The sequence below is a fragment of the Equus przewalskii genome, chromosome 21 (assembly GCF_037783145.1).
Source record: "Equus przewalskii isolate Varuska chromosome 21, EquPr2, whole genome shotgun sequence".
In the NCBI taxonomy this organism is placed as follows: Eukaryota; Metazoa; Chordata; class Mammalia; order Perissodactyla; family Equidae; genus Equus; species Equus przewalskii.
The window spans coordinates 19,872,460-19,896,608 of NC_091851.1; the positions used below are offsets into that span (position 1 = coordinate 19,872,460).

Here is a 24,149-nt window from a genome sequence, read left to right on the forward strand (position 1 = left end):
ATTCAGTAGGTAATCAAGTACACATTATTAAATTCAAAAATACAAAAGAAAATACACTGAATAGAAGGTATCCTTCCTTCCTACCAGCTATCCAGTTCCCCACTCTCCAGAGGTAATTAAGTTACCAGTTTGTTCACGTCTTTCTAGCGAGCCCCTAAACACACACACACATACACACATATTAAGGCACTATATGTATTTCAGTAAATTACTTCAAATTCTTAGAATGAACTAGACTATAAGTACTTCCTTCAGTGGTCTTAATATTTTAAAAATTAGTGTTTTAGAATTATAAAGCATCTTAAACCATCAAATTACTTATCACTTTATAGATGAAGAAACTGTGACCCAGAGAGACCTGCCTAAAGTCACATGGTTAATTAGTACCGCCAGAAATAGAGCTGAGGTCTGTTAACTCCAAGTTCCTTCCTTGTCCAAGATGCACTCAAATTTCTTTACATTTTCCACAATCATCAGGTGTTTAATTTGTCTTAACTGTATGAAGTTGAAACCAGGAAGTTCCTCTTGTAATGGATCTTCTCTCAGGAGGATGAAATATTTGTCACTCATGATTAGGTGGTTTAGTCATCATGTGTACAGACAGATTTGCCCACACCAAACCCAACAAAATAGATCTATCATCACTAACATTCTTGGACTTTTCTAAGAAATAAAGTTCAAATTTAGTGTAGACACCCAGCCCTTCAAATCATCAAAAGAAAAAGAAATGCTATTATATTATAGACCCCCATATTTTGGTTTTAATCAATATCTGTTCATCAACAAACATGTCTTTGTTTACTATATGCCTAGCACTTCCTTCAACGTTTAACACGAATGTACTGAACTCCTAATAGGATTGCTAAGACATGCTCCTGAATAAATTGTCCTCAATAAACTACCAGGAAATTAGACATGAAAACAAGTAATTAAAATACATTATGATCAATACTATATAGTTGTTATCCAGTCCTAAAAAAAAGAAAAAAATAATTCTTGGAAGAATCCAGGAGATTTTACTAAGTAGGTGACACTTTGGCTGGGTCTAGAAGAATAAGTAGTGGTAAGGTTACTTAAGTTTTTGTTTAATGAGTTCAATTTCAAAGAGAAAGATAAAGTGAATAACACATGTACAGTCTTTGGTAGTTACAGTGTAGGTCATAAATTGGTGCACAGTGTATTAAAAAAAATTTGAATCTTGGGGCCAGCCCCATGGCTGAGTGGTTAAGTTCACTAACTCTACTTGCATGGCCCAGGGTTTCACCGGTTTGGATCCTGGGTGTGGACCCAGCACCACTCATCAAGCAATCTGAGGTGGCATCCCACATGCCACAACTAGAAGGACCCACAACTAAAATATACAACTATGTACTTGGGGGCTTTGGGGAGAAGGAGGAAAAATAAAAAATAAAACAAATAAAAATAAAATCTTTAAAAAAAGAAAAAATTGAATATGAGGTCAGCCGGTGGCGTAGTAGTTAAGTTCACAGGCTCCGCTTTGGAGGCCTGGGGTTTGCGGGTTCAGATACCGAGCATGGACCTACACACCACTCATCAAGCCATGCTGTGGCGGTGTCCCACATACAAAATATTGGAAGACTGGCACAGATGTTAGCTCAGGGCCAATCTTCCTCACCAAAAAATAAATAAATTGAATGTGAACACTTTCAGATAGGCCATGGAACCTCCAGCGTGGCACCAGACTCAATAAATCTACTTCTCTCAGTCATATTGCCTGCCTGGCCTCCAAACACATAATTGAGTTTGCAACCCTGACTAACTTAATGCCAAAGATAGAGGGGAATGAGATGAAGGGAGGAGAAGAAAAAGGCATCTTAAAAACCTTCTGAGGGGCCAGCCTCTCAGCCAGGTTAAGTTCACACGCTCTGCTTCGGTGGCCCAGGGTTTTGCTGGTTCAGATCCTGGGCGCGGACATGGCACCGCTCGTCAAGCCATGCTGAGGCGGCATCCCACATGCCGCAACTAGAAGGACCCACAACCAAAAATATACAACTGTGTACCGGGGTGCTTTGTGGAGAAAAAGGAAAAATAAAATCTTTAAGGGGCTGGCTCCGTGGCTGAGTGGTTAAGTTCGCGTGCTCTGCTGAGGCAGCCCAGGGTTCAGATCCTGGGCACAGACACGGCACTGCTCCTTGGGCGGCGTTAAGGCAGCATCCCACATCCCACAACTAGAACGACCTACACTTAAGATATACACCTGTGTACAGGTGGGGTTTGGGGAGATGAAGGAGAAAAAAAAAGATTGGCAACAGTTGTTAGCCCAGGTGCCAAGCCTTAAAAAAAAAAAAAAGAAGAAGAAGAAGATTGGCAACAGTTGTTAGCCCAGGTGCCAATCTTTGGGGGGAAAAAAAATCTTTAAAAAAAAAAAAACTTCTCAGTTTTGAGAGCATTATATGGGCTTAAAGTTTCTTTTTTAAATGTACTTTCCAGTTCTGGAATCAGAAAATAAAACCTAGAAAACTAGAAGATAAACAGCAAAAAGCAGGAAATAATAAAAAGACAGCTTTAGATGCAAGGCAAGGCTCACTGAATAGCTAACTGAACTCACCGGCCACCACCAAACTAAAAGTGCAAGTAATATGAACCCAAGCCTCAGCAAAATTACATACTACTACACATTTTGGACCACCAGGATCCTTCTAACACCATTAACCCGCATGTGCCAATGTGTGGATTATCACACAATATGACAGAAATAAGCACAGGATCTACACCTAGATCAGATTTGGGGCAGTCAGGAAGGTAATGCTCATTGGAAGAGATGATCCCTATCTAAGAAATTAAAATGCAAAGTAAAGTAGAGGGAGATGGGCAGTCCAGCTAGAGGCAAAGGGTCTGAAAGAGTGCAGCACAGTTGAGGGCATTAGGCACAGGGAAAAGATAAGGCTAAAGGGTTAAGAGGGGTTGGATCCCAAAAGCATGCTTTGATACAGAGTGTGGATTTTATCCAGAGGATTTTAAGCTGGGAAGTGCTATGATTAGAGAAGAAAGTGAAAAAGATCACTCTTGGCAGCAATGTGGTAAATGACCTGCAACAAGGAAGTAATAATGAGTAGACAAGTAGGGAACCTGCAGCAGTCATCTAAGTGAGAAGAAACCTGAATAAGAAACAGAAGAGATGGAGGAAAGTAGGTGAATTTGAGAAACATTAAAGGTATTTTAATATTTCTCAATATTTAAATACTAAATATCTAAAGGTAAAACAGACAGGAATGCATCATCAACCAGATGAACATCATCAACCAGGTTTGTGGTTTGGGGGACTGGCTTGTGCCATTCATCATGATAAAGAATATAAAAATACTAACACATTTAAAGGGAAGGTGAGCTCAGTCCTGAGGCTGTAGTAGGTGCCTGGGAAACAGCCCAATGGAGATGACCAGTAGGTTGCTGGCTACCATCCAATCTATGCTGAGGACAAATTTTCTCCTAATTAGCAATGAGATGGAAGCTGAAACCACAGGCACAGGCAGAGGAAGAATGTGTATGACAAAACACAAGAGGGCTGAGGAAGGAATCTTTGGTAAGTTAAACAAAGAGTGGTCAGCGAAGAGGGGCCTAAGGGAGCTGAGGAGTTGCCAAAGAGGTAGAGAAAACAGTGTGTCACAGAACTCCAGGGAAGATAGTTCAGGGAGTAAATGCTGTATAGTTTATCATAGTTATTCAATTCTTCTTCCTCTCTCTTCTCTCTCCCACCCTTTCCAAATTTTCCTGTTAAAACCAGGAAGATTAAAATTTATTCTACGATAATCCATATAGCTACACTGCATCCAAACAAAACTACTAGAAAGAAAAGAAACAATCATTATAGTATCTCCTAACATTTATTGAAGGTTTACTGTGTGCTATGAACTGGACTAAGCACTTAACATACACTAGCTAATCCTTAAAACAAACATGCAGTAAAAGAGTACTACTGATGAACCCATTTAATAGGTGAGGAAACAGTCTCAGAAGGGTTAAGTGCTTTGCCCAACTTCACAAAGCCTGGCAGGCATGAGATATAAACCCTAGTCACATCCAACTCCCAAAATTAACATAACTCTAAGGCCTGAGAAGAAACCTAAGAAAGAATATAAAATCCAATTTGATTTGGGGAAAAAGTTGATTAAGAGGTTAATTAAAAAAAAGAGAAGTGAGGTTAGCAACAAGGCAGAGTGAGCTGTTCCCTTTCTCTCTCCCCCTTCTGACTACAACTAAATAGACATTCATTGATCAATGGGGGATACCCATACAGCACAAAAGGATGCCTCAGAGACCCAAGCAGGTATACATCTGAAAGTGGATGGACTACCCCTGGGGAGGTGGTGGAAATAGGTGAGCACTCGACAGTCCTCCAGCAGCCCTGTACACACGTGGAATTGCTCTCCTGGCTGGAGCACCCATAGCACCGCTGGGGCCCCAAGTGTGGGAGCGTGTCTTGGCACAACTGCAGAAAAGGTGACAGCAATCCTGAGCCTCTGCATTATCGCTTTCCCATCTGGTGGTAAAGCCCAGAGTGCAGCTGCAATCCCAGGGAGTGGCCCAGGCTCGGAACCAGCAGGAAAGTCCCGTCCACCAAGCACAATGGCTGGTGCAACCAGGCAAGAGGCAGCAGTGGATCTGCGTGCCTGGGTGGATGACTTCCTGGCTGCCACAAGAGTCCATAGTACCACTGCGGCCCTGAGAGTGGGAGTGCATTTCAGCAGGAGTGTGGGAGCAGGTGGCAGCAGCCCTAAGCCCCTGTGTGATCGCTTTCCTATCTGGTGGGAGAGCCCACAGTGCCACCACAGTCCCAGCGAGTGGTCCAGGCTCAGATCCAGTGAGGAGGACCTGTCCATGAACTACAGAGGCCAGTACAACCTAGGAAGAGGGGGCGGTGGACCTGCAGGCCCAGACCAACAACTTCTCAGCCGCTGAGAATGCCATGGAACCAGTGTGGCCCTAACAGTGAAAGCATGCCTCACTGGGACCGTGGGAGCAGCAGTGGCAATCCTGAGCCCCCGCATGACCGCTTTCCAATTCGGTGGAAGAGTCCACAGAGGGTCTGTGGTCCCAAGAAGTGGCCCAGGCTTGGACAGGCACAGTAGCCAGGGATCACGGCATGGTCAGAATACATAGCCCCTGTCCCCCTGCAGTGGCAGCAGGAGGAATCTACAACCAAACACTATCACTATGCAAAGGCACAAATCCACCTCATCAAATAATATGAAGAGGTATATTAATACTCCAGACTGGAAGGAAAAAGACAATCAGAAATCAATCCTGAAGACACATAAATTTACAATCTAAATGACAGAGAATTCAAAATAGCAATTAAAAACCTCCAAGAGTTACAGAAAACTCAGAAAGACAGTTCAATGAAACCAGGAATAAAATTAATGAACAGAGGGAATTCTACACAAAAGAGATTGAAACTATAAAGAAAAACCAATCAGAAATGCTGGAGATGAAAAACATAATGAAAGATAAAGAAAAATCTGGAGTCCTTAAATAACAGAGCTGATATTACAAAGGACAAAATTAGCAACGTAGAGGACAGAAATATAAAAATGCTTCAGACAGCAGAGAAGAAAGGAAAGGAGGAGAAAGAACTAAGACTGAAAAAAAAAACAAAGAAATTCTCTGAGAAATATCGGCTCAATTAGGAAATGCAACATAAGGATTATAGGTACTCAAGACGGAGAAAGGACCAGAGAGCTTATTCAAAGAAATAATAGCTGAGAACTTCCCAAACTTGGGGAAGGAGATGGAATTACAAGGAAAAGAAGCTAACAGAACTCCTAATTACATCAGTGTACAAAGACCTTCTCCAAGGTATATATTAGTAAAACTGGCAAAAGTCAATGGCAAAGAAACAATATTAAGGGCAGCAAGGCAGAAGAAAATAACCTACAAAAGAACCCCATCAGGCTTTCAGCAGATTTCTCAGCAGAAACCTTATAAGCTAGGAGAGAGTAGAATGATATATTCAAACTTCTGAAAGACAAAAACCTTCAGCCAAGAATACCCTATCCAGCAAAAATATCCTTCAGATATGATGGAGAAATAAACATTCCTAGATAAACAAAAGCTGAGGGAGGGGCCAGCCCCATGGCCAAGTGGTTAAGTTTGTGCGCTCCACTTTGGCGGCCCAGGGTTTCACCAGTTCAGATCCAGGGCGCGGACATGGCACCGCTCATCAAGCCATGCTGAGGTGGCATCCCACATGCCACAACTAGAAGGATCCACAACTAAAAACGCATAACTATGTATCGGGGGGCTCTGGGGAGAAAAAGGAAAAATAAAATCTTTAGGAAAAAAAAAAAGCTGAGGGAGTTCATCACTGTAAGACACCTCCTCCCCGCCCCCAAGGAATGATCAAGAAGGTCCTCATACCTGGAAAAAGAAAGAAAGGGTTTACAAAGCCTTGAGCAAGGAGATAAACAGACAAAATGAGAAAATTGCAACTCTATCAGAACAAGGTTAGAAAACACTCAATTATAACATTAAAGATAAAGAGAAGGAAAACATAAATAAATATAACCACTTCACTTTAACCACAAACTCACGACACAAAACAGGATAAGTAGTGATAACAATAACTTAGATGGGGAAAAGGAAAGGGATGGAATCTGCTTACACTTAGGAAATAAGAGGCTAAAGGAAAATGCACTATCTCATCTATGAGATCTTTTCTACAAAACTCATGGTAACCACTAAACAAAAAATCAGAACGGACACACAAATGATAAATAAAGAGAAAACCATCACACAGATCCACCACACTGAATCAGCAGTCCAAAATACACAGGGTGAGAAACAAGGGAAATACAGAACACCCAGAAAACAGGTGATAAAATGGCAGCAGTAAGCCCTCATACAGCAATAATCACTCTAAATGTAAATGGATTGAATTCTCCAATCAAAAGGCACCGAGTGGTTGGATGGATTAAAAAACAAAACTCAACAATATGCTACCTCCAGGAAATACATCCCAGCTCTAAAGACAAACACAGGCTCAGAGTAAAGGAATGGAAGATGATACTACAAGCTAATGGCAAACAAAAGGAAGCAGGTGTTGCCACACTTATATCAGACAAAGTAGATTCCAAGATGAAAAAGGCAATGAGAGACAAAGAGAGGCACTACATAATGATAAAAGGGACACTCCACCAAGAGGACTTAACACTTATAAATATATTGCACCTAACACAAGAGCACCAAAGTATAGAAAGCAACTATTAACTGACCTAAAAGGAGATATTAATGACACAATTATAGTAGGGGATCTTAGCACCCCACTTACATCAATGGATAGATCATCCAGACAGAAGTCAACAAGGAAATAGTGGAACTAAACAAAAAACTCGACCAGATGGACTTAACAGATATATATAGAACACTCCATCCAAAAACAGCAGAATACACATTCTTCTCAAGTGTACATGGAACATTCTCAAAGACAGACCATATGCTGGGAAACAAGTCAAGCCTGAATAAATTTAAGAAGCCTGAAATCACACCAAGCTTTTTCAAACCACGATGCTTTGAAACTAGAAATCAAATACAAGAAAAAAGCTGGGAAAGTAAAAAATATGTGGAGACTAAACAACATGCTACTGAACAACCAACACATCACTGAAGAAATTAAAGGAGAAATCAAAAAATATCTGGAGACAAATCAAAATGAAAATCCACCATACAAACCCATATGAGATGCAGCAAAAGCAGTCCAAAGAGGGAAATTCATAGCCATACAGGCCCACCTTAACAAACAAGAAAAATCTCAAATAAGTAATCTTAAACTACACCTAACAGAACTAGAAAAAGAAGAACAAACAAAGCCCAAAGTCAGGGAAATAATAAAAATCGGAGCAGAAATAAATGAAGTTGAAACCAAAACAAACAGTAGAAAGGATCAATGAAACTAAAAGCTGGTTCTTCAAGAAGATAAACAAAATTGACAAACCCTTAGCAAGACTCACTAAGAAAAAAGAGAGAAGGCTCAAGTAAATAAAATCAGAAATGAAAGAAGAGAAATTACAATGGGTACCACAGAAATATAAAGGATTATAAGAGAATACTATGAAAAACTATATGCAAACAAACTGGACAATCTAGAAGAAATGGATAAATTCTTAGACTCATATAACCTCCCAAACCTGAATCAAGAAAAAATAGAGAATCTGAATAGATCAATCACAAGTAAGGAGATGGAAACAGTAATCAAAAACCTCCCAAAAAAACAACGTCCAGGACCAGAAGACTTCCCTGGAGAATTCTACCAAACATTCAACGATTTAATAGCTATCCTTCCCAACTATTCCAAAACATTGAAGACAAATGCTTCCTAAACTCATTCTATGGGGCCCACATCACCCTGATACCAAAACCAGACAAGAACAGCACAGAGAAGGAAAATTACAGGCCGGTATCACTGATGAACATAGATGCAAAAATCCTCAACAAAATATTGGCAAACCGAATACAGCAATACATTAAAAGGATCATACACCATGATCAAGTGGGATTTATACCAGGATACAAGGATGATTCAACATCCACAAATCAATCAATGTGATACACCACATTAATAAAATGAGGAATAAAAATCACATGATCATCTCAACAGATGCAGTGAAAGCATTTGACAAGATCCAACATAATTTATTATAAAATCTCTCAATAAAATGAGTATAGAAGGAAAGTGCCTCAACATAATAAAGGCCATATATGACAAACCCAAGCCAATATCATACTCAACAGGGAAAAACTGAAAGCCATCCCTCTGAGAACAGGAACAAGACAAGGGTGCCCACTCTCGCCACTTTTATTCACCATAATACTGGAGCTTCTGACCAGTGCAATTAGGCAGGAAAAAGAAATAAAGGGTATCCATATTGGCAAGGAAGAAGTGAAACTCTCACTGTTTGCAGATGACAGGATTCTGTGAACACAAAACTCTAAAGAATCCACTGGAAAACTATTAGAAATAATCAACAACTACAGCAAAGTTGCAAGGTACAAAATCAACTTACAAAAATCAGTTGCATTTCTGTACTCTAATAACAAAGTAACAGAAAGAGAACTCAAGAATACAATCCTCTTTACAATTGAAACAAAAAGAATAAAATATCTAGGAATAAATTTAACCAAGGAGGTGAACGACCTATACAACAAAAACTGTAAGACATTTTTGAAAGAAATCGATGATGACATAAAGAAATGAAAAGATATTTCATGCATATAGACTGGAAGAATAAACACAGTTAAAATGTCTGTGCTACCTAACGCAATCTACAGATTCAATGCAATCCCAATCAAAATCCCAATGACATTCTTCAAGGAAATAGAACAAGGAATCCTAAAATACATACGGGACAACAAAAGACCCCAAATAGCTAAAGCAATCCTGAGAAAAAAGAATAAAGCTGGAGGCATCACAGTCTCTGACTTCAAAATATACTACAAAACTATTGTGATGAAAACAGCATGGTACTGGTACAAAGATAGGCACACAGATCAATGAACAGAACTGAAAGTCCAGAAATAAAACCACACACCTACAGACAGCTAATCTTCAACAAAGGAACTAAGAACATACAATGGAGAAAGGAAAGCCTCTTCAATAAATGGTGTTGGGAAAACTGGACATGCAAAAGAATGAAAGTAGAGCATTATCTTTCACCATACATAAAATTTAACTCAAAATGGATTAAAGACTTGAAGGTAACACATGAAATCATAAAACTCCTATAGAAAATATAGGCAGTACACTCTTTGACATCGGTCTTAGAAGGATCTTTTTGAATACCATGTCTACTCAGGCAAGGGAAAGAAAGGAAAAAATAAACAAATGGGACTTCATTAGACTAAAGAGCTTCTGCAAGGCAAAGAAACCATGAACAAAATGAAAGGAAAACTCACCAATTGGGAGAAAATATTTGCAAATCATATACTCAACAAAGGGCCAATCTCCAAAATATATAAAGAACTCATACAACTCAACAACAAGAAAACAATCAATCAAACAATAGACAGAGGATATGAATAGACATTTTTCCAAAGAAGATATACAGATGACCAACAGGCACATGAAAAGATGTCCAACATCACTAATCAGGGAAATGCAAATCAAAACCACCATGAGATATCACATTACACCTGTCAGAACGGCTATAATGATCAAGACAAAAAACAACAAATGTTGGAGAGGAAGTGCAAAAAAGAGAACCCTCATACACTGCTGGTGGGAAAACAAACTGGTGTAGCCACTATGGAAAACAGTATGGAGATTTCTCAAAAAATTAAAAATAGAAAACCATATGACCCACTATCCCACCACTGGGTATTTATCCAAAGAACTTGAAATCAACAATTCAGAGACTTATGAACCCCTATGTTCACTGCAGCATTACTCACAATAGATAAGACATGGAAGCAACCCAAGTGCCCATCAACTGCTGAATGGATAAAGAAGATATGGGTGTGTGTGTGTGTGTGTGTGGGTGACACACACACACAACAGAATACTACTCAGCCATAAAAAAAGACAAAATCGTCCCATTTGCAACAACATGGATGGACCTTGAGGGTATGATCTTAAGTGAAATATGCCAGACAGAGAAAGACAAACACCATACGATTTCACTCATATGTTGAAGTAAATGAATACATGTATAAAAAGAACAGATTAGGGGCTGGCCCTGTGGCCGAATGGTCAAGTTCCTGAGCTCCGCGCAGGCGGCCCAGTGTTTCGTTGGTTCGAATCCTGGGCGCGGACATGGCACTGCTCATCAAACCACGCTGAGGCAGCGTCCCACATGCCACAACTAGAAGGACCCACAATGAAGAATATTACAACTATGTACGGGGGAGCTTTGGGGAGAAAAAGGAAAAAATAAAATCTTTAAAAAAATAAATAAAAAATAAATAAAAAAAGAACAGATTAGTGGTTACCAGAGGGGAAAGGTGTTGGGGGGTGGGCATAAGGGGATAAAGGAGCACATACACATGGTGACTGACAAATAATAATGTACAAGTGAAATTTCACAATGTTATAAACTATTATAACCTCAACAAAATAAAATAAAACAGCTTTATTGATATAAAACTGACATAGAATAAACTGCATCGGGTACAAAAAACAAAACAAAAGAAAAGTACAGGGGTTGCAAAACAAACCCCAAAGATTCCGCATTGATGCTGAATTCAGGACTATTATAAAAGGAAGGGCACCTCTTGAGTAAAATCATTCTGGAACACAGAGCCCTTAGTTCTCTTGTCTCAGTCTTGATCCTCTGACCAATAAATAGCCGTATCATGTTCCTATATTTTCAATCCAGTAACCTTGGCTCTGCTAGATGGTAAAGCTGTCCTCCTTAACAGGGTTGACATTACAACTCCTGAAGAAAAACAAGCGAGCAACAAGATGAGGTATATCAAACCCATGATACTGATACTTTTGATTTAAGTTTAGGATACGTGTTTTTTTAATGTTGGTAATTCAGATTCAGCTAATGAAAAGCACTGGAACTCTTAAGAGAACCCACTTTACTATATTTGTAAGTTTAATTTCTCAGTACTGCTCAAGTGCTTAAGGAGATTCTGTTAAGGTGGTAACTCTGACCTGCCAAGGACTGGTTATGCTTGACAACCTATAAACGTATTTTAAACATCTAAGGAAATTTAATTCACTAACAAAAAGGTATGGAAAAATTTAATCTGTTAAGCTTGAATTACCATTAATTAAAGAGCCAGTGAAAGTTACTGTTCTCATTTCTATACAAAAATTACAATGCTTACAAGTACAATAACAAGACTAAAGGAAAACTAGGTTTTTAATTTGCCATTCAAATAAACAGAATATTAATTTGAAACCCAAGTAATTTTAAGTAGTCCTTTCCGTGCACAAGAGCCCCCCTCAGATGTTAAGAAAACCACAGATAATGGAGCTGCTTTGTTACCCACTACTTGCTCTACAACAGCCTTCTTCAAAGTAGAACCTTTGAAAACTAAGCACAACTGAGTAAGAATGAATTCTTTAAGCAATCTCTCCCATTAACACTGGACAAAAGGAACTAAACTCCACATAACCCAACCCAAAGGTAAGAACAGCACATGTCAATCTGCCTTAACACTCACCCCATTTGATAAACATAAAACTCTCATATCCTCCTTTATTTTTAGTTGAAATGTCAAAATTAAGTAACTCTTATATTGTATGGGCATGTACTATTTCTGGAAGGTTTCACAAGTACGTGGGGATGCCTCTGGGCAACTTGGAAGATGGGGGAGAGAATTACTTTTTACTGTATATTTTTAGTTCTATTTGAATATTTTAACATGTACATGTATTAATCATTCAAATACACAATTTCAAATGAAACAAAATTTTAAAATACAAACACTGACTAAAAAACATAAAATCATGTTTTTCTTTTTTTAAAAAATGCTTTTTTTGAGCCAGCCCTGAGGACCTAGTGGTTAAAGGTTGGCACTCTCGCAGCTTTGGCAGCCCGGGTTTGCTTCCCAGTTGTGGAATCACACCACACATCTGTAAGTAGCCATGCTGTGGCGGTGGCTCACAAAGAACCAGAAGGACTTACAACTAGAATATACACCTATGTACTGGAGCTTTGGGGAAGAAAAGAAGAGAGAGAGAGGACGATTGGCAAGAGATGTTAGCTCAGGCAGAATCTTTCCAAGCCAACAAAAAAACTTTTTCAAACTTACTTCCCCCCAACCACAGTCAGCCACCATTGAGAATTACTGCCTTAGAGAGTCACAAGTGCTGCCAACAACACTATTGTTAACTGACTATGAACAAGAGGAAGAAAAAAGGATCTTCTATGACTTCTACCAACTAGTAGCAAGATTCTGGGCCAGGCAAACACCAGACCAGGAAAAGAGAGAAACACCAGCTGGAAGTCACTGTGAATTCAGCCTCTGTTAAGGTCTAGGTGGGAAGTAAGGAGCAGTGGAGAGGAGTGGTCTCACAGAGAGAATGGGCAGGAGGCCGTGATTCAGGGACTGGTCTCACTCCCCGAAAGGTGGGTGAAGCATTCATATCACCGGAGGCACGTAAAGGGCCACCAGGAGAACAGAAGCATCGTTGTAAAGTTCTGTTCCAACTCTCACCCCCAGTTCCTTTTAGAACAACAGTGGAAGTCCTGGAACTTCACACTGCTCTGGTAACAGTACTGCTGATACGTCAATGGAAGACATTCTCTTTATTAATGGGTAGTATTATGCATTTACAATATTGTATTAAGCCACCTGTCAACCAATGTTTGAAAACTAATTGCAGGTTAAGCTATTTGTCAATCAATATTTGAGAATTACTTGCACAATTCACAGCAACTAGGTTTCAACTTCTTCCCACACACAAAAGTTCAGTTCACTAACAATCATCTCTTCCAAAAAGCCAGAAATCTGGAATCCTACTAATGCTTCTACTACTTACATCATCCATCCCCACCACCATCACTACCCTAAACCGAGAACACCATCATCCCTGGCCAAATCTGTTCTTGTTGTTGTGAGTGAGGCGGTTGAGTCCATTCCGACTCTAGCAGGCCTGTGTATAGCAGAACAGAATCCTGCCCAGTCTTTTTTGGCCATCCTCTCACCTTCCAGCACTGTATCAGACAATGCTCCACTGCTATTCATAGGGTTTTCATGGCCAATTTGTTCGGAAGTAAGTGGCCAGGTCCTTCTTCCTAGTCTGTCTTAGTCTGGAAACTCTGCTGAAACCTGTCCACCATGGGTGACCCTGGTGGTATGTGAAATAGCTTTCAGCATCGCAGCAACATGCAGCTCCCACAGTATGACAACCAACAGATGGCTAGTATGGTTCCCTGACCAGGAAAGGAACCTGGCCACGGCAGTGAGAGCACCAAATCTTAATCACCAGACCACCAGGACCGGCTAAATCACCTCTAACAATCACCAAATTAGTCTCTATGCTCTGTCTAGTCCATTCTCCAAAATAATGACATCAAACCTTTTGACTGCACACTGGCCAATCAATCAGTCAATGCACACATCTTCACATATGTTCACCCATAAATATGAGAAAGGTACTAATACATATGAATACTACAAAACATTCATTTTCAAACAAAATAATGATTGCAATGATTTTTATATGGGTAAGTATAAAAACCATTAATGCTGTCACTAAAACATTAATGTTAAACTTGTTTTAAAAATATCTTAGTGTGATCCATATGATCAATTACTTCTCATTATACTTGAAAAATCTCTTTTTAATACTTTGTGATAGAGCAATCTGAAAATCTGACTTCAAGTCAATACTTAGTTTTAATGGTTATCACAGCCAAAAAGAAACATGGGTCCAAAAAGAAGAAGTGCTACGGCTGTGCTAACCAAATCGTTATTTATTTTCCCAACCCCATTCAATTATATAAACATTTTCCTTTAAATTTGGCTAGCAAATGTCCATCTTCCCTAATACAGTTACTCTTGAAAACTAATCAGATGTTACCTTTATTTTATTTCTAACAAATGAATTTGAAACTCACTAAAACTATGCACTTGGAGTATTTTCTTTCTTAACTTTTTACCATGGGAATTTTGAAACATATACAAAGTAGAGTGAACTCTATAATAAACCCTTAAATATTATCCAGCCTCAATCAATATATGGTAAATCATCTATAAACCTCCAAACACAATGAATTATTTTAAAGCTAATTCTAGAATCACATAATTTCATCCATAAATACTTCAGTACTTATCTCTAAGAGAAAAAAAGTCTTTCCTTTTCCTAATATAACTATAATACTATTATCACACCTTAAAAAAATGAAAATTGTTGGGGCTGGCCCCATGGCCGAGCGGTTAAGTTCGTGCGCTCCGCTTCAGCGGCCCAGGGTTTTGCCAGTTCGGATCCTGGGCACGGATATGCCATCACTCACCAAGCCATGCTGAGGCAGCGTCCCACATGCCACAAATAGGACGCACAACTAAAATATACAACTATGTAATGGGGGGCTTCAGAGAGAAGGAAAAATTTTTTTAAAAAATTGTTTTAAAATCACCTAATATAAAAGTAGTATTCAAATTACTCCCAATGGTCTCATAAATATCTTTTTATAGTTATTTTGTATGTAACAGGATGTAAACAAGGTCCACACATTACATTTGGTTAATATGTCTCAAGTCTTTTTTAATCTGCAGTAGTTCCTCCAATTTTTTTCTTGCCGTTTATTTGATGTAACTGGGTTCATGTGTCCTATAGAACTTCTCACATTCTAAATTTCATAATTACGTTCTATAAACTGGGTGCTAGATCTAGAAGCTTAATCAGACTCAGGTTTGATTTGATTTAGGAGGGGCAAGAATATTTAATGAACAGTGTTATATTTTTCCTATTGTACAACATCAGAGGAACATAAGGTTTGGTTGTATCCATTTTAGAGAGGTTATGATTGATCAGAAGGTTGTCAGTCTGATCCTTCTATTATAAACTTCCCTAATTGTTTTAACAGTCACTGATGATCAATGCCTAGGTCCTTTATTTCATTAGACCACTTGGAATTTTTTTTAGAAATACATTTGGAGATTTTTACCAGGTAACAAATTTATGTTTCCAAGTTTTTCATGCATAAAATTATGAGAGTTTTTAGAGGTACAACAAAATCACAATGAGCTCATGAGTCATTAGGGAAATACAAATCAAAACCACAATGAGATACGACTTCACACCCACTAAGACGGCTATAACCAAAAAGAGAATAACAAGTGTTGGTAAGGATGTGGAGCAACTGGAACCCTTGTGCATTGCTGCTTAGAATGTAAAATGGTGCAGTTGCTTTGGGAAACAGTTTGGCAGCTTCTCTAAAAGTTAAACAGAGTTATTACCATTTAACCCAGCAATTCAAATCCTAGGTATATACCCAACAGAAATGAAAACATGTCCACACAATATCTTGTACATGAATGCTCACAGCAGCATTATTCCTAATACCAAAAAGTGGAAACAACCCAAATTTTCACTAACTGATGAATGGATAAACAAACTGTCCTATATCCATACAATGGAATATGATATCACTCAGCTATAAAAAGGAATGAAGTACTGGTACCTGCTACAACATGGATGAACCGCAAAAATATAATGCTAAGAAGCCAGTACAAAGGCCACATGTTGTACGATTCCATTTATATGAAATGTCCAGAATAGGAAAATCCACAAAGACAGAAAGATTAGTGGTTGCCGGGGGCTGGGGGTAGGGCAGAATAGGGAGTGAAGCTAATGGATACAAGACTGCTTCTTGGGTGATGAAAATGTTCTGAAATTAGATAGTGGTGATGGTTGCACAACTCCATGAATATACTAAAAAATCACTGTGGGCCAGCCTGGTGGCACAGCGGTTAAGTTCACACGTTCCGCTTCTCCGCGGCCCAGGGTTTGCCGGTTCAGATCCTGGGTGCAGACAAGGCACTGCATGGCAAACGCCATACTGTGGTAGGCGTCCCACGTATAAAGTAGAGGAAGATGGGCATAGATGTTAGCTCAGGGCGAGTCTTCCTCAGCAAAAAAGGGAGGATTGGTGATAGTTAGCTCAGGGCTAATCTTCCTCAAAAAAATAAATAAAAATAAAAATCACTGAATTGTACCTTTTAAAAGGGTGACATATAGTATGTAAATTATATCTCAATAAAGCTTATTGTTATTTATTACAAGAAAAATGCTATCCCATAGCACATTTCTTTCTAAGAAAAAAGCAGTTACTTTCTCATTCATGGTTAGAATAACATCTTTGCTTGAAGAGATAGACTAAGGATATTACTTTTTCAAATAATATTTGCAGGGAAGCCATTTATCACAAAGTCAGCAGTTTTGGGGGGGTGTAAAAGAAAAACACATAACATCAACAACTCTACCACCAGACAACAATGAATGATAACCTGCCTCAATAGTCCATGAAGAGGCATGAATGAATTTCATCCTTTATTCACCAAAACAGTTGTTCTGTCAGTAGTTTACATTAGACAATTATTCCATATAGCAATGTTATTAAGGCAGTCATTTACTATTAAGAATGTCTTCTCAGGCCAGCCCAGCAGCGCAGCGGTTAAGTTCACACGCTCTGCTTTGGTGGCCTAGGGTTTGCAGGTTCAGATCCCCAGCATGGACCTATGCACCACTCATCTAGCCATGCTGTGATGGTGTCCTACATACAAAACTGAGGAAGATGCCACAGATATTAGCTCATTGACAATCTTTCTCAAGCAAAAAAAAAAAAAGAATACGTCTTCTCCAGTACAACTTTCCTCTAGTAGCTCACAGTAGCTCACAAAAGAGGTGGTTTTTCTTGGCTTTAATTGTTAAAAGAATCTAGCAAATACTAAGGCATGCTAGAAGCTTCTATATTTTTATAACTATAGCAAACCTCCCACACTGCAAAATTTGTTCTAACATTGTTTGTTCAAATCTTGAGCAACATTTTCTACCCATCTTACAAGAATATTTGCTGACAAAGGAAAGTATTTTGGTTTCCTGACATTATTTTCCATGTACTATATCAGTCTTTTTTGTAAAGCGGGCCCTTTTTGGGGGGGGGGGGACCTGCCAATGGTATGTGCCTTTTTGTCTTTTATAAGAACAAGAAACCTCAAAATATACACTTTAATCATCAGGTTAGTAAAATTTTGTACAGCATCTGAATGAATAGCCTGTGACTTCAAACATCACTAGAAAAAAAAAAATGTAGAGGTTCTCATGTTCTAGATGCTTAGTTTTCAAGTCTTGGTGCTAGTGAGAGTCTCATATTTCATTATTTAATATCTCAAGGTTCTACACACTCTCAAAGCAAGATTCCTATTAATGACAGAGGATGTAAATCCATGTTTCAAATAGAATTGATACTTTCCAGTGTAATAACAGTTGACTTAGTTACTTGATTTAATAGCTCACCAGGAGCTCATAATAGGAGTTGGGCAAGGGTCAGCTCTGCCATTTTGTTTCTGTTTGTTTGCTTGTGCTTGCTAGTACTACTAGCATTTTCTTCAATCACTGGTTTCTTTGCAGAAATCATTTTAAGCCACTTGTCCATTTTGTGAAGGTTAGTTTAATGAAAACCAGATAATATAAACTGTTATTAATATGGCTCTGCCTGCTCACTGCAGAACTCCCTTCTCCTCCTTCAGGATCCATAGTCAACATATTAACATTGTTTGACCTATAGACCTAAGAGGATGCCAGTGACAATCCCTCAATTTAATGTTTTACCATTTTTTAGATAAAAATAAAAAGGTCTAAAATTTTCTTCCAGCATCCCAGTGAATCATCTATCTACCTCACTTTGAAAACTACTGCTCTAGATTGCAGTCAGTGAACTGTTTACAACTGCAAATCAGATTAGTTCACTCTCTTCCTCAAAACCTTTCAATGGCTTGGCTCTGCCTTCAGGATAAAGCTCAAAATCCTTGCACAGTATGCAAAGCCCTCAACTCTGGCGGCCCCTGCCTCTGTCTGGTTCAGTGGTTCTCAAGCCTGGCTGCACATTAGAATCACCTGGAGAAAAAAATATATAAATAAATAGGTAAAAACAAAAAGAAATTAAAAAAGAATCACCTGGGAAGTTAAAAATATATACATATATTGGCCCACACCAGGCCAATTAAATCAAAATACTTGGGGGTGAGACATTTGCATGACTGATTTTTCTAAGTTCCCCAGGTGAATCTAAAGTGTAGCCAGGGCAGAGAACTACCCTCTCCTACTCACCACAGTCAGTCAGATTCTGGTGCTCATTAAGCTCTCAACTAGGCCTTGCTACCCCAAGTGTGATCCACCCACCAGCAGCACGTGCCTCACCAGGAAGCTGGTAGTAATGCAGAATCCCAAGTCCCACCTCAGACCTACTGAATCAGAACCTGGCATTTTAACAAGCTCCCCAGATGGTTCATGTGAACATTCAAGTTAGAGAAGTATTACCCTAAGGTATCAAACCCCTTCCCAGCTCCAGGCCTTTGTAAGTGCTGTTTAACTGCAAATGCATTAACACTGAACTTCTCTGGCACTCCCAAGACATTCTATTCTTCCCCTTTGATCACATCTGTAATTACCATGAGGTGATTAACATCTGTCTACTACACTAGCCCCTAAGTGTCATAAGGACAGACATCACATCCATGTAACTCAGGTATCCTCAGCTCCTGGCACAATATATGGTATTTTCAATTGAACAGCATCTGGTCTTCTATCTCATAACAATATCATCTTATCCTAAATTTCCACAATATTTCTGCCCCATCAACCATGTGTTTCTTTAAAAACAAGTTGGCTTTACCTATATAACACGTGGATATGATATATATCACAGCACTGTACTTATTTCAAAATCTAAAGGAGCTACTGGTTTCTTTTTCTAAAGAAACATAAATTAAACCTAATTCAAAGTATCATTATATTTCCCTCAAAGTAATAAAATCAAATATTATGTTTTGTTTGTAATAGCACTGGCCGGATTGTCAGGAAGCAGGGAAACTGCCGATGGCTGTGTAAACCTTTCCAGATAGCAATTCAGCAATGAAACTGTTCCTGACTCAGTGAACTCACTTTAGGGGGTAAGAGTCCAAGAAAATAATCCAAAATAAGTATTTGAACAAGGGTGCTCAGAAGTACCATTACAATAGTAAAAAGGAGGGGTGGGGAGGTGGAAAGAATTAAAAAGAATCCACAAGCAACAGTTATCAATATAGAATACTATATTCATAGCATATATACTATCAGTATAGAATACTATACTATGATTTAAGATAGAGATACATAAATGAGTAATTCTTGTATTCGAGAATACAAAGATCATATACTGCATGTACTGATTATGATTACACTTATAAAAAATCTATGCCTGTACATAAATGGATATAAATTTAGAATAAACGTAAAATTAATTTCACATTTAATGGATTCTCTTTTCTATTGAGAATATATTAAAACAAATTTTAAGGTTGGGTTATTTGTGGGTTTGCTGCTCAGTTTTATTAAGTTAGTGTTGTGTTATTGCTATTTTTGTTGTACTCAGACTCACTAAAAAAACATCTCTTCAGCTTTGGCATCTGGAAACATTTATTAGTTACTGCACTAAAGAGAAGATTCTATATTTGGCCAGCTTCCTGCTTATCATTCAAACTTCACCTGCCTCTCATTTTTTCCACATGAAGGTGGAGAAAAATAATGCATCAATGTTTACAAATCGACTCTGAGCGCCTCCAATGAAAGGTGCTGGGCAAATACAAATCAGAGCTGCTTAAAAAACCACCACCACCCACAATGACTGTCTTGTGCAAGTCACTTTATCCTTCTGAGCCTCAATATCTCCCTCTGTAAACTGAAAGAAATAAGACAGAATCACATGGGGAGAGAAAGTTAGGTAAGGAAAAAGTAGGCATATGATATTTGAAAAAGCATCCCAGGCGATCTTGATGTATACTCTGACAAAAATCTATTGTCTTATTCATATTTTTGGGGAGAGGATAAGCTAGGACAACCCCCTTGAAGGGGGATGATTTGGCTACATGTCTGAAAATTTAAAATGCACCTGTATCCTTTGACACAGTAATTCCACTTTTGGAAATACACTATTAGATAATTTTACACAAGAGCACATAACAAAGTATGCACAAGGACATTCACTGTAACGCTGTAATAGAAAAACTTGGCAACAACTTAAACGTTTAACCCAAAGACTAGTTACAAGTTACGGTGCAGCCATACAACGATGTAAGTAAAAGAATGTCAACAAAAAGAACGAACAGCTCTATACGTACTAATATGTAATGATTTCCTAAACACATTAAGTGAAAAAAAAGCAAGGTGTGACTGGTATGTACCATGGGTGGAAGAATATGGACATGAATAGACACGTGTTTATAAGTGTCTGTCAAAGGCTACAGAAACTGGAAACTTCAGCCATCTCTGGGGAGGTCAGGGTACCAAGGAGACTTATTTCTCTCTACATAACCTTTTGTACTGCTGGAATTTTTTCTCCTATGTATTTATTATCTTTTCCCGAAACTGAGCAGAATTGTCTTTAGGCCTCCCTCTGGGTCTAAGAGGCTGTGATTCCGCCTCTGTGAGGCCTTGCCATTGTCTCCTAAATTGCATGGGCATGAGCATCTGGCCCCATGCTGCCCTAGAATGACCCTTCCAAAGCCCAGTCAGCCCAAGTCCCTGACCTCCTTTAAAATCTTCATGGCTCTCCACTGCCCAAACTCTAACACAGCACATACAGCCCTTCAAGCTGACCCTAATCTCATCTCCCATCCTTCTCTCTATCCAATCCAACTATGCTTAACCACTCTCTGCTCTCCAAGGACAGTGGGTTCCTTCCACCTCCACACCTGCTTATGCTGGTCCCTCTTTCCTATATCCTGTCTACCACAAACTCCTACATATCCTTCATGACCCAAAGGCCCCCTCCCAGAAAGCTTTCTCAGACCATCCAGGAAAGAATGCTGTCTATCCAGCCAGGCAGATGCTCTGGAACTAGACTGCCAAGATTCAAATCCTAACTATTTCCTCATCTGCCCACTGTATGGCCTCAGTTTCTACCTGTGTCAAATAGGAATAAACCCCTATGACTGTTGAAAGGAGTAAATAAGTAATGTGTGGAAAGCATTTATGACATAGCCTGTCACAAGGCAAATAAAAGATAACAGTTATTATTATTACATCTCATAGCACCTGTAAGTATTTGTATCCACCTATCTTGCATTAAACTGTGAGCCCCTCAAAGGTAAAGATATGACTTCCTCACTTTTATCTTGTATCCCAAACACTTTGCCTCGCAAATAGAAGGCACATGAATGTACTTAAGTCAGAGGACTGGCTTTTCTGGTTCTGAATGTCACCCAGATGGTAAATAAGTGGCTAAAAGGTACCCAGTGAACAGCCTCCTAGATCCTACCATGCCTTAGAGCATACATATTAGCCAGGCCACCTCAGGCAGGCAGAGGTGAAAAACAGACCCTTTCAGAGTCCAGTAGACTGGAGGCAAGTGGGATGAGATCAGCCAATAACTTCCCGCTGACTATTTATGGAGGCTGGATGGGATGGACAAGGAGAGATGGAGAAATCAGAGATACTAAAAGGCCTAGGCGTGCACTCAAAGCAGGACTTCAGGAAAGGTTCTCTCGGGGAAGTGGGTACCTGGCAGTAAACAACAACAAAAAAAGCCATGACATAAGGGGGAAGAGATGGGATGGGACCTACAAGACAATTGGGAGGAAGAACTCTCTCAGCATGGGGGATGGAAAGGTAAACAAGACACAGCTCCTGCCCTCAAGAAGCTTCTCAAATGAGAAGAGCTTTTACAGGAAACACTGAAGCTCGGCAGGTAAAAAGCTGGGGAGGAAAGAGAATCACACAAGCAAAGGCATCCAAACACGCAGAGAGGCAGCCCAGCAGCTCTGAATGGCCAGGGAGGGGCACGAGGGGAAGGAGAAATGAAAGGTTAAACTAAAAGTAAAACAGTAAGTTGAGGCAAGACTGTCAACGGCCTTGTATGACCTGATAAGGCATTCTGGGCTTCATTCATCCCATGGGAAAAGGAGAGGGAGGGAATTTTTAAGTAAACAAGTGACAGCATCAGATCTGTGTTTTTAAAGGAGTGGCCAAGCAGGAAAATGTTCGCCCATCTTCCACAGTCAGTCCTCTCCTCGCCCACCATCTTCTGGTTCTAGAACCGCTCTAACAGCAAGCAGGTGGCAATGAAGCAATCTCCCCGGAGACGCGACTGGTTCTAGAGCAGGAATCCCTGCCCTGGGCCAAGGCTGGGGAAGGCATTCGCCCTGTGAGGGAGGTTCTGAACGTTCCTCTTTTCCTGTCCTACCAACATCATCACTGACCTCAAAAAACAGACAAACAAACAAAAAGCCGTCCACATTGGGCCATTATTAATTTTATCTTCAGGAAATACAATTAGGAACTCGTATTCTTTATTTAATTCACCAAAAGTAAAAAAAAAAAAAAAAAAGGGGGGGACGAGATCAGCATTCCCATTTGGCTCATTTGGCATTCTGGGCAGCTCGGAGCCCCCAGCCCCCTTCCTAAGCAGCCTCAACAGTTGGGAGTGGGTGGGAAAGAGGCGGGCCTGGGAGAGGGGCCGGGGGGCTTTAAGGGGAAGAAAAGTTGGTCCCTGCAAGAGCAAACGTTTTCGTGCCAGCAGTTGTCCTCTTTCTTCCCATTAAATGGACCTGAGCAAATTCTGTCCTCGCTGGTCCCAGTTTCTTCTTTCAGAATGAGCTGCGGCGGCGCCCGGCCCGGGAGGACGCCCGCGAAGTTCCCGGGCAGTCCAGAGGGGTCGCGCCCCGTCCGGCACGCTTCCGGGGACCCCCCTGCGGACAGCGCAGGGAGGTGGGATCCGACTGGAGACGCCCGACGGGTCCTCCCCGGAATAGAGAGATTTGGGCTCCGGCCGAGGACCCCTCCCACCCGCCCCCGGAGCGCCCGGCCCTCCAGAGCCCACCCGGGCGGCGGCAGCCGCGAGCACTCACCGAGTCGGGCGCTGGGCGGGACCGCTGGGGACGAGGACGGCGGCTCCGCCTCGGTTCCGCGGCGGCGGCGGCGTCTCGGCCCGCCACACGCCCTCAGGGCCGCCGCCCGGCCCGCGGCTCGGAGCCCCGCGGCGGCGGCGGCGGCCTCGCCTCCATGGCGAGCGGAAGCGGCTGAGGGGCGACTGGGCGGGCGGCGGTGATGGCGGCGGCGGCCCCGGGTCCGAGCTGGGTCGCGCGCGCGCGTCTCTGTCAGCGCCGCGCTCGCTGCAGCCTCGCTCCCGACACGGCCTGGGCTGTAAGGCGCCTCCTCATTGGTGGTTCAGAGACGGACGCTGATTGGCCCACGCCGAACGGGCGTCTCCGACTCTCGTGGGCCCCGCCCGTGCGCGCCTCCGAGCGCCCGCTCGCTGGCCTGGGGCGCAGAGCCGGGTCTCACGCGCTCGCGGTCTCACGCTTGGCCTGGGAGATGTGTGTCCCACTGCAGCCCAGTCCTTAGCGAGGCGGGACCCCGGGAGCACCGGCCGCCCGTGCACCAACGCCTTCCTCCGCCCTACGTCCCAGCCCCCTGGACGTGGGCCTTCTTCCCAGTTTACAGATGCGGAAACTGAGGCCAGATACAAGTTACTCCAGTG

At 40.8% G+C, this 24,149-nt stretch overlaps 1 protein-coding gene across 7 annotated transcripts in view; it reads right to left on the reverse strand.

The window, feature by feature from the left end:
- Positions 1 to 23,819, reverse strand: part of PTPRA (protein tyrosine phosphatase receptor type A) — a 167,462-nt gene extending 143,643 nt beyond the window's left edge. For 4 of the 7 annotated variants that reach the window (XM_070587974.1, XM_070587973.1, XM_070587979.1 and 1 more), the window contains exon 1: positions 23,518 to 23,814. The gene's annotated coding sequence lies outside the window, so the exon portion shown is untranslated. Of the gene's footprint in view, positions 1 to 23,517 lie in introns of all 7 variants that reach the window. The other 3 variants (XM_070587975.1, XM_070587978.1, XM_070587980.1) reach the window with 3 other exon arrangements.
- Positions 23,820 to 24,149: the final 330 nt, after the last annotated feature.